The sequence below is a fragment of the Haliotis rubra genome, unplaced genomic scaffold, assembly GCF_003918875.1.
Source record: "Haliotis rubra isolate DU_JTF1 unplaced genomic scaffold, ASM391887v1 Scf844, whole genome shotgun sequence".
Taxonomy (NCBI): domain Eukaryota; kingdom Metazoa; phylum Mollusca; class Gastropoda; order Lepetellida; family Haliotidae; genus Haliotis; species Haliotis rubra.
The window spans coordinates 25745-38425 of record NW_025767573.1 but is presented as its reverse complement, the minus strand read 5'-3'; positions in this window follow the sequence as shown (position 1 = coordinate 38425).

Sequence of the window (12681 nt, the reverse complement as noted above, 5' to 3'; positions counted from 1 at the left end):
AAAGACAGACTGAAATTCCCGATACAGGAGGTCGGTGACGTTAACCTTGGGCCACCATCCCTGACACTAGACTAAGGCTTAGTCTCTGAATATATATAATTTTGATAGTAACAAACAAGCCCATTTAAATTGAAAAGGAGCCCTAGGGGAAATCTAGACTTGCTTCGTTTAGGGTTTTAGCACTACGAGGAAGGCTAGGCTGTAGGGAAAATAATGTGGTTCAGGGACTGTGAGACAGACTACCCTGACACCACAAGTGGCAACACCAACATCAACAGTACAGTCAACGCTAGGCACACCAGCATTAAACCAAGAGGCTGGACCGAACGATAGGTGGATACATTTTGCCTCGCCCAGTGGAACCATTTTTCAATATAATCTCTGATTGAATATATCTGGCGTTGATATTTTATTGTCATTTCACACCGTAGTTTTTACACCCTCGCCCTCTGACACGTACGTCGACACGAGCGACGGAAACTACCGGACACTGACGAGCAGGCCTAACCAGGTTGTCTTGAACGCATGGTGACAATACTGAATTTCGGTGACCTATTCGTCATTGCACTCTGTATCGCCTGTGGGATGTTTGCGGCAGATACGTGAAAGTGAATGTAAACGTAACAGGGAAAGGATGCACAGGGCGTGGTAGACTCTGATAGTGAGAATACTGTGTTAGTGTTTATACTTGTGCACAGGCACATACTGGATACGTACAGCAATATGTGTGTGTCCGTGTGCTTGTGCCTGTGTGTGTGCGCGCGTAGGTGTGTGTGGTTGGGGTTGGGGTAAAATTTAATATGTATGTTACATATGTGCAAACATTCGCAGTCTTCACGCGTGACGTTTAAAAATCTCTTTTACAGGTCAAACAAACTTGAAGTTATGTTCTTAAAGTGGGGTGGTCACAAATAACACAAAACACATGATTAAGTTGGTTGCTATTAAAAACTGAACATATTTTTCCAAATTGAACCCAACAATACTTATTATATTTCTTAGGAATGACACTCCTCTTCTTTGGGCTGACGCATGTCTATTGAGATCTGTGTGAGTGTGTTGTGGTAGATACAGTGGAATAATAGTATTATGTATACAAACATTAACTGCAGCGATAAAGTCGAGTCAGTGTGAACACACTATCCACCATTCATTGCAATTTTCTGTCGTGAACAGTCTCATCTCCAAATATTTTGTTTCTGTAGCAAAAATACCTTTCTTCATTTTGTGCCAGTGTTGTTTCAGAAGCAAAACATCTGATTTTCTTCCCCAGAATCATTGAACTTCTACCTGGTAGTCGTGAAACATATTCAATCACTGCAGTTTCTGCTTTTATGATTTTCTAATTATTCTACAGACCGCCGTTGCATGACAATACTGATGTGTGTGGCTAGCTGCGAATGCTTACAGTTTCTAAACACATTTTTGCCAACACCTGGTGTCTTCACTGATTTTCAGTGGTCCATTCATATGATTTTTGCCCTTTCCATGAAATTGAATCTATTTCCTGACGATAGTCTAAACTGGGCATATTGTTGGGGTTATATTCACCGAAGAGAGAGCGGGTTTTTTTAATTTAAAGTTCTCTAATTTTTGCTTAAACTTATGTAAATGTATATGGGAATGGGTGTTGATTATGCTGGAGACACAAACCAGTGATATGCACGAGAAATAGTTTTGTTACTTAGAAAATTGTTGTTACTTATAGTTTGGGAAATAAGTGTTGCTATTGCCGTGTTGATACATTTGTTGTTCTTCCCCCAATGTAGGGCTGAACATTATCAGCATTTATTATTCTACTGTTGAAGCATTCATCCATCCATATCCATCCACGTTTACATCATCATTACACCCTCCACATCATAATACACACACACACACACACATTGATACACACACACATCGACATATGCTAGCATACTTCATCCACACATGCATACAGAAAGTAGTACACAGAGCGAGCAACACACACACACATTGATACATTTACACACATTGACATATGCTAGCATACTTCCCTCCACACATGCATACAGAAAGTAGTACAGAGAGCGAGCAGACACATACACTCTCACACAAACACACATCTGCACACACGTGTACATTGAGACAGATACATAGACATAGACAAACTCATGCACATATATAATCACCCAGTTATACACAAATACAGACATAGAAACACACACACTTCACACAAACACAGAAAAACACATATATGCAGACACACACGAGTATACATACACATAATACACACACACGCCCACACATACACAAAGAATATATTATAGATATCAATTATGGTTTGCTGTACAGGAAATAGCAATTGTCAGTCACTTTCTGAAATGTGATTTTCGCCAGACAACTTCCTTCCCTCTTCCACAACACATTGTGTTTACGGCAACAGACGCAATTCTCAGTCGACGGTTGACTTGGGTCTGGTAGGGTCCGGTATAACTTCAGTGGCAACTAAGGTCCATCCACAGAGGAATACGTGATCATGTCTATACAGGAATCACGAGATGACCCTCCCCAGGACAAAGGTAAGATGCATCCGCGGGTCTCTCATCCTATCTCAGGTATCAACAATGTCGTCAAAATATATATAGGATATTAAAGGAATGCCCATGTCATACTAGGGTCTACGACAATGAGTGCCTAAATGTTGATAATTCCTGAGCGAGAGCGAGGCATATACCGATATTTAGGCACGAGCGTCGTAAACATAGTATGATATGGGTATAATATTCTGTTTATTACCGAAGTCGTCAAATTGAGGAAAATAAACCCAAATCTACTTTTAAACATAGGGTGTCTCACCCGCCGTCGCCGCATGTAGAACGCAACGCCATAGAAGAAACGTGACGTCATAGCATTGTTCATGACGTCACATCACCATGACAAAGTCATATTTTGCCCCAGGGCATCGTATGCAAAATATGAACCCTGATATTTTCGCCCCTCGTAGGTACTAATGAGAGGTATGTATCCCCATGACCAGACTCATATATCCTGATGACTTATCGCGCCTAAAAGGAAAAGGAAATCTGAAATCTGAAATAAATCGGTACTGCTCCGTTTAGCTAATGATAAAAACAGGATGTCGGATTACAATCGTATAACAAATGAACGGTGTTGACGTCCCTTCTTCATCTTCTTCTTCGTATGAGATAACCCATCCCCGGACAACGGTAAGATAGCTTTAAATGTCAATAAAACTCGTTGGGCTATGTATCCATCCGCTACGACAGGCTATATATCCCTCATGACTCAACCCACACTTGTATCCATGGCGACTTTGAAGGGATTGGTTGGTTAGTTTGTTGTTTAACGCCGCACTTCAGTGTAATATCCCAGCTGTATGGCGGCTGTCTGTAAATAATCGAATCTGATCACACTAATTCAGTGATTAGCATCATGAGGATCGGCCTTCGCAATTGATAATGATGATATTGTGGGTCAACTATGATATCCTGACTAATTGATCCCAGCAACCCCGACAGGCGTTTCCAGCCCAGGACGGGTTCCTCACTGGCGGAACGTTCGACGCAGTCCTTCGGCCGCCGGCGTCCAGTCTGCACCCGAAGGGTGCACCGAAGGAAAAAGCCCTTCCCTCGAAGCCTACCCACCCAACCCCGGGATCAGCCAGCATGAGCCCAAAACGGTTTCGCTGCCCAAACCTGGGGTCGGCTCAGCGCAATCGGCCAGGTCAGCCGATCCCGGCGCAGGCGGCGGGTGGCGGGCACAGCAATCGCAACCTCGCAGATTTCGGCCCAGCCTGGCCAGGCCTGCAACGCCGAGATTGATCCCCTTTGAAAGGCCCGGCGGCCGCCCAGATGCAAACCCAGGCGTCTTCAAGTCCCGCCGAGGCGGTCGCCCAGCCTAAAACCGAACCCAAAGGTCTCAGCCCTTCAGCAGCTGGCCATTAAACAATAGAATGGCCCATCCGGTTGTCCCGGAAATGGCTGTCGCACAGACAAACTGCAGTCCTCCATCTCAGCACGGGTCCATCACGCCTCCTTGGTGTCATTTGAGCCTCCGATGGTCAGTCAAATGAAACTGATTTTATTCCCTCGGAAGGCCCAACATCAGCGCCCAGCCCCAGGCTCTGGAGGCACTAGCCTGAGCCGCTTGGCCAATGCCAGCTGTCTGCCTGGCTGAGGCCCCACGAGCCGAAGGACCTTCTGTCAATGCCCATCATGGGAACCTTGAGGCAAGGCAGCCTGAATCAGTGCAATTGAAGGGACGTGGCTCAGCTTGGAGAAGGCCGATTTGAGGCCGATCAGCCAGCCTAGGCCCGGCTGAGGGTCAGGCAAGACTCAAACCTGGACAGCACAAAGAGGTGATGAAGGAGGGCACAAGGTTGAAGAAAGCACTGATTTGGGGAAGCCGGAATCCACCCAGCAGTCACGATGACATGATCCCACTGAGGCAGCTCAGGCAAGAACCCTGTTCAGCCCTAGGTCCTCCCATTGTCCCCAGAATGGTTCTATTGAATGAGGCCCCTGGCTCCAGTCTTGACCTCAGAGTCTCTGAGTCCTCAGAGGGACTTTCATCCCATCCCATCAGTCCCATGCTCATCAGTCTTCAGAACACTGAACAGCTCATCCCACACTAGGACACAGGCATCCTGAAGTTCCCAGCCAGCCCAAAGTCCCACAACCCAGAACTGAGGGTCCAATCAGAAAGGGTCTGATTCCCACAGCACCATGTCAACTCCACAGCCTATCATCCCAGATCACAAACGGATCCCATCCTGAGCCCACTCCAGATCCACATGCCTTGTCCCATGGTCCATGATCAAACCACCGAAACAGACACACCGCCCAGGACAGACTTGTCCCACCCAAAACAACTGCCACAGGCCACACCAAGGAAAACAGACCACACAGAAAGCCGAACGAGACCCATGAAAGAAACGGGACACAGATCTTACATCTGCTCTGGCATGTGGCCAGGCATGAGCAGGATAGACAGATGATGGGGAGCAGACAGGAGACAATAGGATTTGACAGATGGTTGTAGATTTGACAGAGGCAATAGAGCACACACAGCACATGGCATGCATGCATGATAATAACAAGGCATTTAAATGCATATTGGGAGCAGATTTCCATTGCATTTAATAAATAGACAGTATGAATGCATAGCATGTAATACAGACAAGCAGATGGGACAGATAGCATACAAGGCATGAGCATCAGATTGCATTGTGTATCAACTGTATGTATTAAATGTATGTATGTAATGTATTTAATGTGTTTAATGTATGTATGTGTGTATGTATGTATGTATGTATGTATGTATGTATGTATGTATGTATGTATGTATGTATGTATGTATGTATGTATGTATGTGTGTGTGTGTGTGTATGTATGTATGTATGTATGTGTGCGTGTGTGCTTGCGTGCCTGCCTGCGTGCGTGCGTGTATGTATGTATATGCAATGTTGTAACAGTTTTATTCATTTTCTGATGTAACATGGTCCTTTGTACACAATTGTGTACTTGTATTGAAATATTGAAATAAATTATCAACCTATATGTTTTGTAACGGCTCCATGGTAATAGTTGAAAGATTTATCCTTTCAATCTCTAGATCCGCTTCTGTGGATCTTTCAGAGATAATCATATCTTGTCACCTACTGGAGTAAACACACTACGATTTATATACCTATTCCTGTACAGATTATTGTTAGAATTGCGTGGCTAAGAGGCAGAGCTTCAGAGAAGCCAATTCACGGTGTTAGTTACTGGATTGTCTGATCCAGGCACGACCATCTACAGACTGCCGTGACACAGGAAACATATTCTACCAGTCCACCAGGTATGGAGTGGCATCCGAGTCAACATTATTTCTTGATACACGGTGTGAGCAAACGATCCACGACATCGGCGCAACAACATCGGGGCACGTTGACAACAACGATATCGGGGCACGCAAAATACATTTCAGCCGAGTCCCAGAGCTAAACAATTTTGTCTGGTTAGAGGCAACTTCGTGAGGACCTTTTTTAATCTGAACCACATCGGGGTGTCCAGAAAGGAAATACAAGTTTGCTGAGTTAATGCAAGTTTGACGAGGTGCAATGAATCTGAATGATTATTCAGTTGGTTTGGCGACAGGTTTGAATCGAGATATTTCTGAACGGTTTTGTATTACTCCTAAAATTCGCGTCGCTTCGGAGACGTTTATCATCATCATAGATTACCACAAGGTAATTTCCTCAATGATCATGAATGCATTTATATATATTCTGAGCAAAGGGACAGTTTGCAGACGCGGAAGCTGAAAGTGTTATCGCTGATCGATCGATAAGAACAGTATCTCCTGTTGATAGACCATTCACTTGTAACCATTTGTACCACTGCAGAAACACCTAGTAATGTTTTTGTGGTATGTCATGAAAGATTAACTTTCACCGCCAGACATCCAGTTGTTATTGCAGTAGTAGCAGCAGCATATATTTGCGGATTATGTGAAAATAATATGCAAATCGCACTGAAGAGCTTTAGATAGACTGCTCAGATTCTACAATTTGCGCGTTTGCGTACAGTCAGCAGAAAGCTGATGTCAAGTGATATTGCATATTAGCTATCACAGTGATGTTGTTGCGTTTCATCACGCAACGATCACAGGCCCTCGTGCCTTTGCGAGGATTAAAGATTTAAAATATATATATGCTTAACAGTACAATACGTCATGACACTTGGCATGATGTGTATTACTGTGGCAGCCAGCCAGGAAACAGTTGTTCCTGAGTGAGGGAGTGGTTTTGGGCTTTGTCATTTCAAATGCCAATGACCCTGGCTGGTCACGTGCCACCGGCATTGACCCGCCGGTCACGAGCCACCCATGCAACCATACCAGATAGACTTTTAGTTCTGCGAGACGCTGACAGTGAGTGTTGATGATTCTATCAGCCGCACTCCAGATTATCAAAAAAGGCAAGTGATCTCTTTCAAATAGCATTAAATGAGTAACATCCACGGTTATACTTGCAAGGATGATGAGTTTCACAGCTTTTTGTATATCTACAAAATATATAAGTCACCGATTGTATGATGAATAAAAGTGCAGGCTGCTCCTAGCAGCACAGCTTACAACAATGTGTTGGTGCTGAAAACTGACAGTAATAAAGAGTGACAACAAAAATACTGTCCGAACACTAAAGTAGCAAGTATACAAGTCTAAGAATCACCCTGTGTAATTTACCACACCAATTGATCAGTTTGTAAACCTGTTTTCAAGCTATAAATACACTGTAATCGATTCATCAGTTTTATACGTGTAGGTAACGCTTTCGGCCCTAATGTGTAGACATTACAGATCATTGATATATGATTGTATCCTTTCCGATAATTACAGATGACTGATCTACTACCAGCTCCCATAACAGACCTCCTTTCATGGCGTCTGACTGCTATTGTTATGGCTGTTACCATTATCGTCACCTCCATTTTCGGGGCAATTGCTCTCTTCAAGGAGGAGATGATTGACGCTTTTGGTGTGGTTACAGATGTAACCACTATCATTATGGGCAATGTGATACAAAAACTTAAGAAGATCGGGAGTCTGTGAAACCAAACAGGCAGGAAACAACTGAGCGAGGACGCGACAGACAATGACGGTACGCAACCAAAGCATCAGTGTAGTTTACACAGGAGCTGAGTTTACACAATGGTATTTAGAACGTGGTCCTTTTTAACATATGTAATGTTTGGGATTTTATTGTTGTTCGACCACGGGAATTGTGCCAATTTGCGCTTGTCAGGTTGGTACAGAAAGTACATGATCTAGACTACTAGTTGTCAGACGTCTATTGTGGAAGTCGCGCTGGCTGAGTGGGTTAGATCACTGACTTTGTGCCCTGGTGTTTAGATGCTTCACTGTGTGTGTGGTTTCGAATCCCAGGTGGGACCCAAAGCAAAAACGTCTGCGTCATTTTTCGTGTTTGAAACGATCAGTAATTTGCATTTGACGTTTGAATTACCCAATAGTCATAAACTGTTCAAGGTTGATTTGGGAATATTTCTTATGTTCCAGATACACGGGAGGGTGACGATGATCAATGGTTGCAGCAGTAACAGTGATGGATACATGGGGAACATGCATATATTAATATGATGCATTACATTTCTGCTGGACATTTTGTGTGAATGTGTGTCTGTCAGATTTTGTTTACTGTGTCTTGAGATAACTATCACCCTTCTTGGTGCTATATTTTGACTGAACTCACACAATAACATAAGAAATAAAGCATATGAAAATCTTCAAATTGACTAGTCTCTTCAGTATGTTTGCTATTGGCAATGCGTGTTCATAGATTTCAGTAAAAGTGTCACAGTGCCGAACAGTTGGATCGAACCCGTCAAAATATGGGACACACAAATTCAACCTCGTCACAGTAAGGGACACACAATCTGACCTACGTCACAATAAGGGACATGGAATCTGAACTAAGTCACAATAAGGGACAAACAATCTGAACCACGTCACGATAAGGGACATGCAATCTGAACTAAGTCACAATAAGGGACAAACAATCTGAACCACGTCACAATAAGGGACATGCAATCTGAACCACGTCACAAAAGGGACATGCCATCTGAACCACGTCAAAATAAGGGACATGCAATCTGAACCACGTCACAATAAAGGACATGCAATCTAAACCACGTCACAATAAGGGATACACAATCTGAACTACGCACAATAAGTGACATGCAATCTGAACCACGTCACAAAAGGGACATGCGATCTCACAATCTCAGAGTCGTCACAATAAGGGTGACAGAAACTCAGCCTCGCCACAATAAGTGTGACAGAAACTCAGCCTCGCCACAATAAGTGTGACAGAAACTCAGCCTCGCCACAATAAGAGACACACAATCTGAACTTCGCCACAATGACGAACACAGAAGGTTACCAGCCCCTGAATAGGTAGATACGGCGACGACATCGCGGGAGAGACAAAAAATACGTTTTCTTTCTTTGTCAAGCCTTTGTATTTTTTCCTGAGCACAATACGTTTACTGAAGAATGGGGATCGATCTGGACAGTTGGAGGTGTAGAATTGGGTGTTTTAAGATGCCCAGGGTCACAGACAAATTGAACATGTTAGCAAGTACATGTCGGAGACAACATGGACTCAGGTATGGATCTCGCCTACAGGCTGTACACAGTTAGTGTCACGTTAACTGTCATTATGCTGATGAGTCACAGTCTACTGATATACAGTGTTAATCCCGAACATATTTTCTCTAATTTACCCAGCACAGACAACTTTAATTATTGTCAAGAAATTTCAAGCATGTGCACGTGCGAGATGAGTTGCACGGACTCTACAATGTTTACATTTGATGCAAGATGGCAGCTTCTGTTGTCGGGTGACATCGAGTCCAACCCAGGACCAGGCCCCAACACAAGGGGGAAGGGATCCCAGCCGGACACCGAGGCGGACAACAGCGTGAGTGAGTCTATAAAAGCACTGACTGGCCAATTTGATGCGTTGAATAAGACAATAGCGTCTATGAGTGAAATGCCAACGAGCCTGAAAAATACAGTGGGCCAAAACAATGCCAAATTAAATAATCAGTTGGAACAAATTCAAACCGAAAATAGAGATCGATCTTAAGAAGATAGTGACGTCTCAGGCAAACACTATCACTACTTTAGAGGCCAAACTTGATAAAACTGAGAACTACTCCAGAAGAAATAATTTGATTTTATTTGGAATGGAAATGGAAGGACGGTAGGAAGAGTCTGGTGAATCTAAAAAGGAAAGTTTATTCATTTCTGAAGGATATGTTATGTCTACAAAATGGAGATGATATTTTTTCGACACTGTCCACAGATTGGGTACAAAGCGTGAACAGGGGGGACCCGCCTATCATGGATGAAGTTCGTCTCCAGAGACGACAAACTATGCATCCTCAATTGCTCCTAGGCAGAGTTGAAAGGCAACACAACATTCAGAATATGCAGTGTCAGCACCGTTAAACAAGTTATGAAAACAACTCATAAGGGTGTCTCTCGCAAGGGAGGCAAATCAGCTCCTACTCACAACGACAATCTCATAGATGATGTCTGATGTGGACAGGCCAGCCGAAGATAAGTATTTTCATTGTAGTAACAGAAATAAATTTAAATGGAAAAATGAAAAAATCACAATTATATCTTGATAACCTGCAAAATGCTGATACAAGTGATTTGTTTCAGGACTTTATAAGCAGTCTACATGTCAACACTGACAAAGCATTAAACATACTGCAGCGCATTCTGCAAACCTGTGGGCGAGATATGGAATGTAGACAACCCAAAACCATCAACGCTAAACAACAACCAGAATGGTTTGATCAACAGTGTCAGACTCTTAAACATGAAAAGTATAAACTGCTTAATGTGTTTAGAAAAACAACAACATTTGAGAATCTGAATAGATACAAAGACATTAGATCTCAGTTCAAACAGACTTGTAAAACTAAGAAAGATAGTTATAAACGTTCCGTTACTCACATCATACATGATGCAGCTTGTTCCAGAGACTGCTCAGCATTTTGGCGACTTGTAAAAAAATATACCACAACTCGCGCCATGGAAGAAAGTGTAACGCCATCAACATGGGCTGAATACTTTAAGGACTTGTTAAACCCAACGTTGCCAGAAGATGGCAACTTTCATATGTTGATAAACATGACTTTCATACATGTGTTGATTGTATCAATGACGGTGATATTCTATCATGTGACTGTACAGATCAGGATGTAATAAATGCTATCAGACAACTAAAATGTAACAAATCCCCGGGCGATGATGGTATTCCCGCAGTTTTTCAAAGTTTCTGAACATAAAATAGTTCCCTATTTAGTATTACTGTTCAACAAGATACTCTCATCCGGCTTTTGGCCAAATTCCTGGTCAACTGGCATTATTATCCCACTACATAAGAAAGGTAGTAGATCTGACCCGAATAATTATAGGGGGATCTCTTTTCTGAATGCAATGAGCAAAAGTTTTGTTTCGGTTCTAAACAAAAGATTGGAGTACTTTTTGCAACTTCGTGAGATAATTGGAGAATATCAGGGTGGATTTAAGACAGACCATTCGACTGTGGACAGTATCTTTATTCTCCAGACAATCATTCAGAAGTATTTAACACGTAAAAATGGGAAGATATATATTGCATTCATAGATTTTCGCAAGGCCTTTGACATGGTTAATAGGTTTAAATTACTGTATGTTCTTTTGCAAAATTGGATCCATGGAAATTTTTTCAAGTTGATTAAAAATATGTATACTAATGTCAAGGCCACTGTAACCTATGAGTATGGTAAGAAATTAACTGAATATTTTGATAGCGCCTGTGGGGTTCGGCAAGGCTGTGTCCTTAGTCCGGTATTATTTTCTTTATATCTTAATGAACTTGTATTGACCTTAGAAAATAAGTTTGATGATGGTATATTTATCTCCGAAAATATGTTGAATATTATTGCTCTGTTATTTGCAGATGATTTGGTTTTGATAGCTGATACTGTTGTTAGATTACAGCGCCGCCTTGACGCCCTTCGTATGTATTCCCATAAATGGGGCATGGACATTAATACGGATAAAAGTAAAATAATTGTTTTTAAAATGGGTGGACCCTTGTCCCAACACGAAAAATGGTTCTATAATGGCATTCGAATGGAAACTGTCAATATTTATATATATCTAGGACTTATGATAACTCCCAAATTGATTTGGAGTAGGGCATGTAAAACATTATCTGATCAAGCTAAAAGGCACTGTGGCCGATCAAGTCATTTATAAGACGATATGATATGTCACTCTCAGAAGGATTTTATATTTTTGATAAAAAGATTGTACCAATTCTAACATATGGTGCTGAGATATGGGGTTTTAAAAAAAGAGAAAGTATTGAAATTGTCCATCGAAAATTTTGCAAATTTTTACTTCAGATTAGTTACAGATCATCTAATGCTGTTGCATATGGGGAATGTAGGAGGGCACCCTTAAGCAATGTTTATTATGTCAAATGTATTAAATCCTGGCTAAGATTATTAAGAATGCATCAAAGTAGATATCCATATCAATATTATCAATTTTGATTATCTCTTGAATTCAGGAAACGTCCCACATGGGCTCGGCATGTCAGTGATTTGTTATTTTATCTTGGCTTTGGCACTGCTTGGATTTCACAAGATGTCGGTGATACAAAAATGTTTCTATAAATGTTTACTGAAAGAATTAACAACTGCTCTATGCAATAGTGGCATTTGTCTCTAGATGTTCCTTCGCTGTCTTTCTATAAGTCCCATAAACCTCTGTTGACCTGTGAAAAATATTTATCATTGAACATAAGTAATAGGTGCAAGCGTCTGTTCACATTATTTAGATCAGGGTGTAATGCAGTAGGAATCAAATTTATTAGAAGACGTACTGCCTCCTGCAATGATGATATTGTATTATGTAAACACTGTAAAAGTATTGAGGATGAAATCCATATTGTCTATATTTGTAAACGCTATGAGGATATGCGTCGGCGTTACATTCCGAAAACGGTCCATGGATATTATTATTCACTCCGCAGCATATGTACATCATCCGACAATAACATCATAAATAATTTTGTCAAGTTCTTAGAACATGTTTATTCTGCTCCTGTTAGCGTTGTTGTAT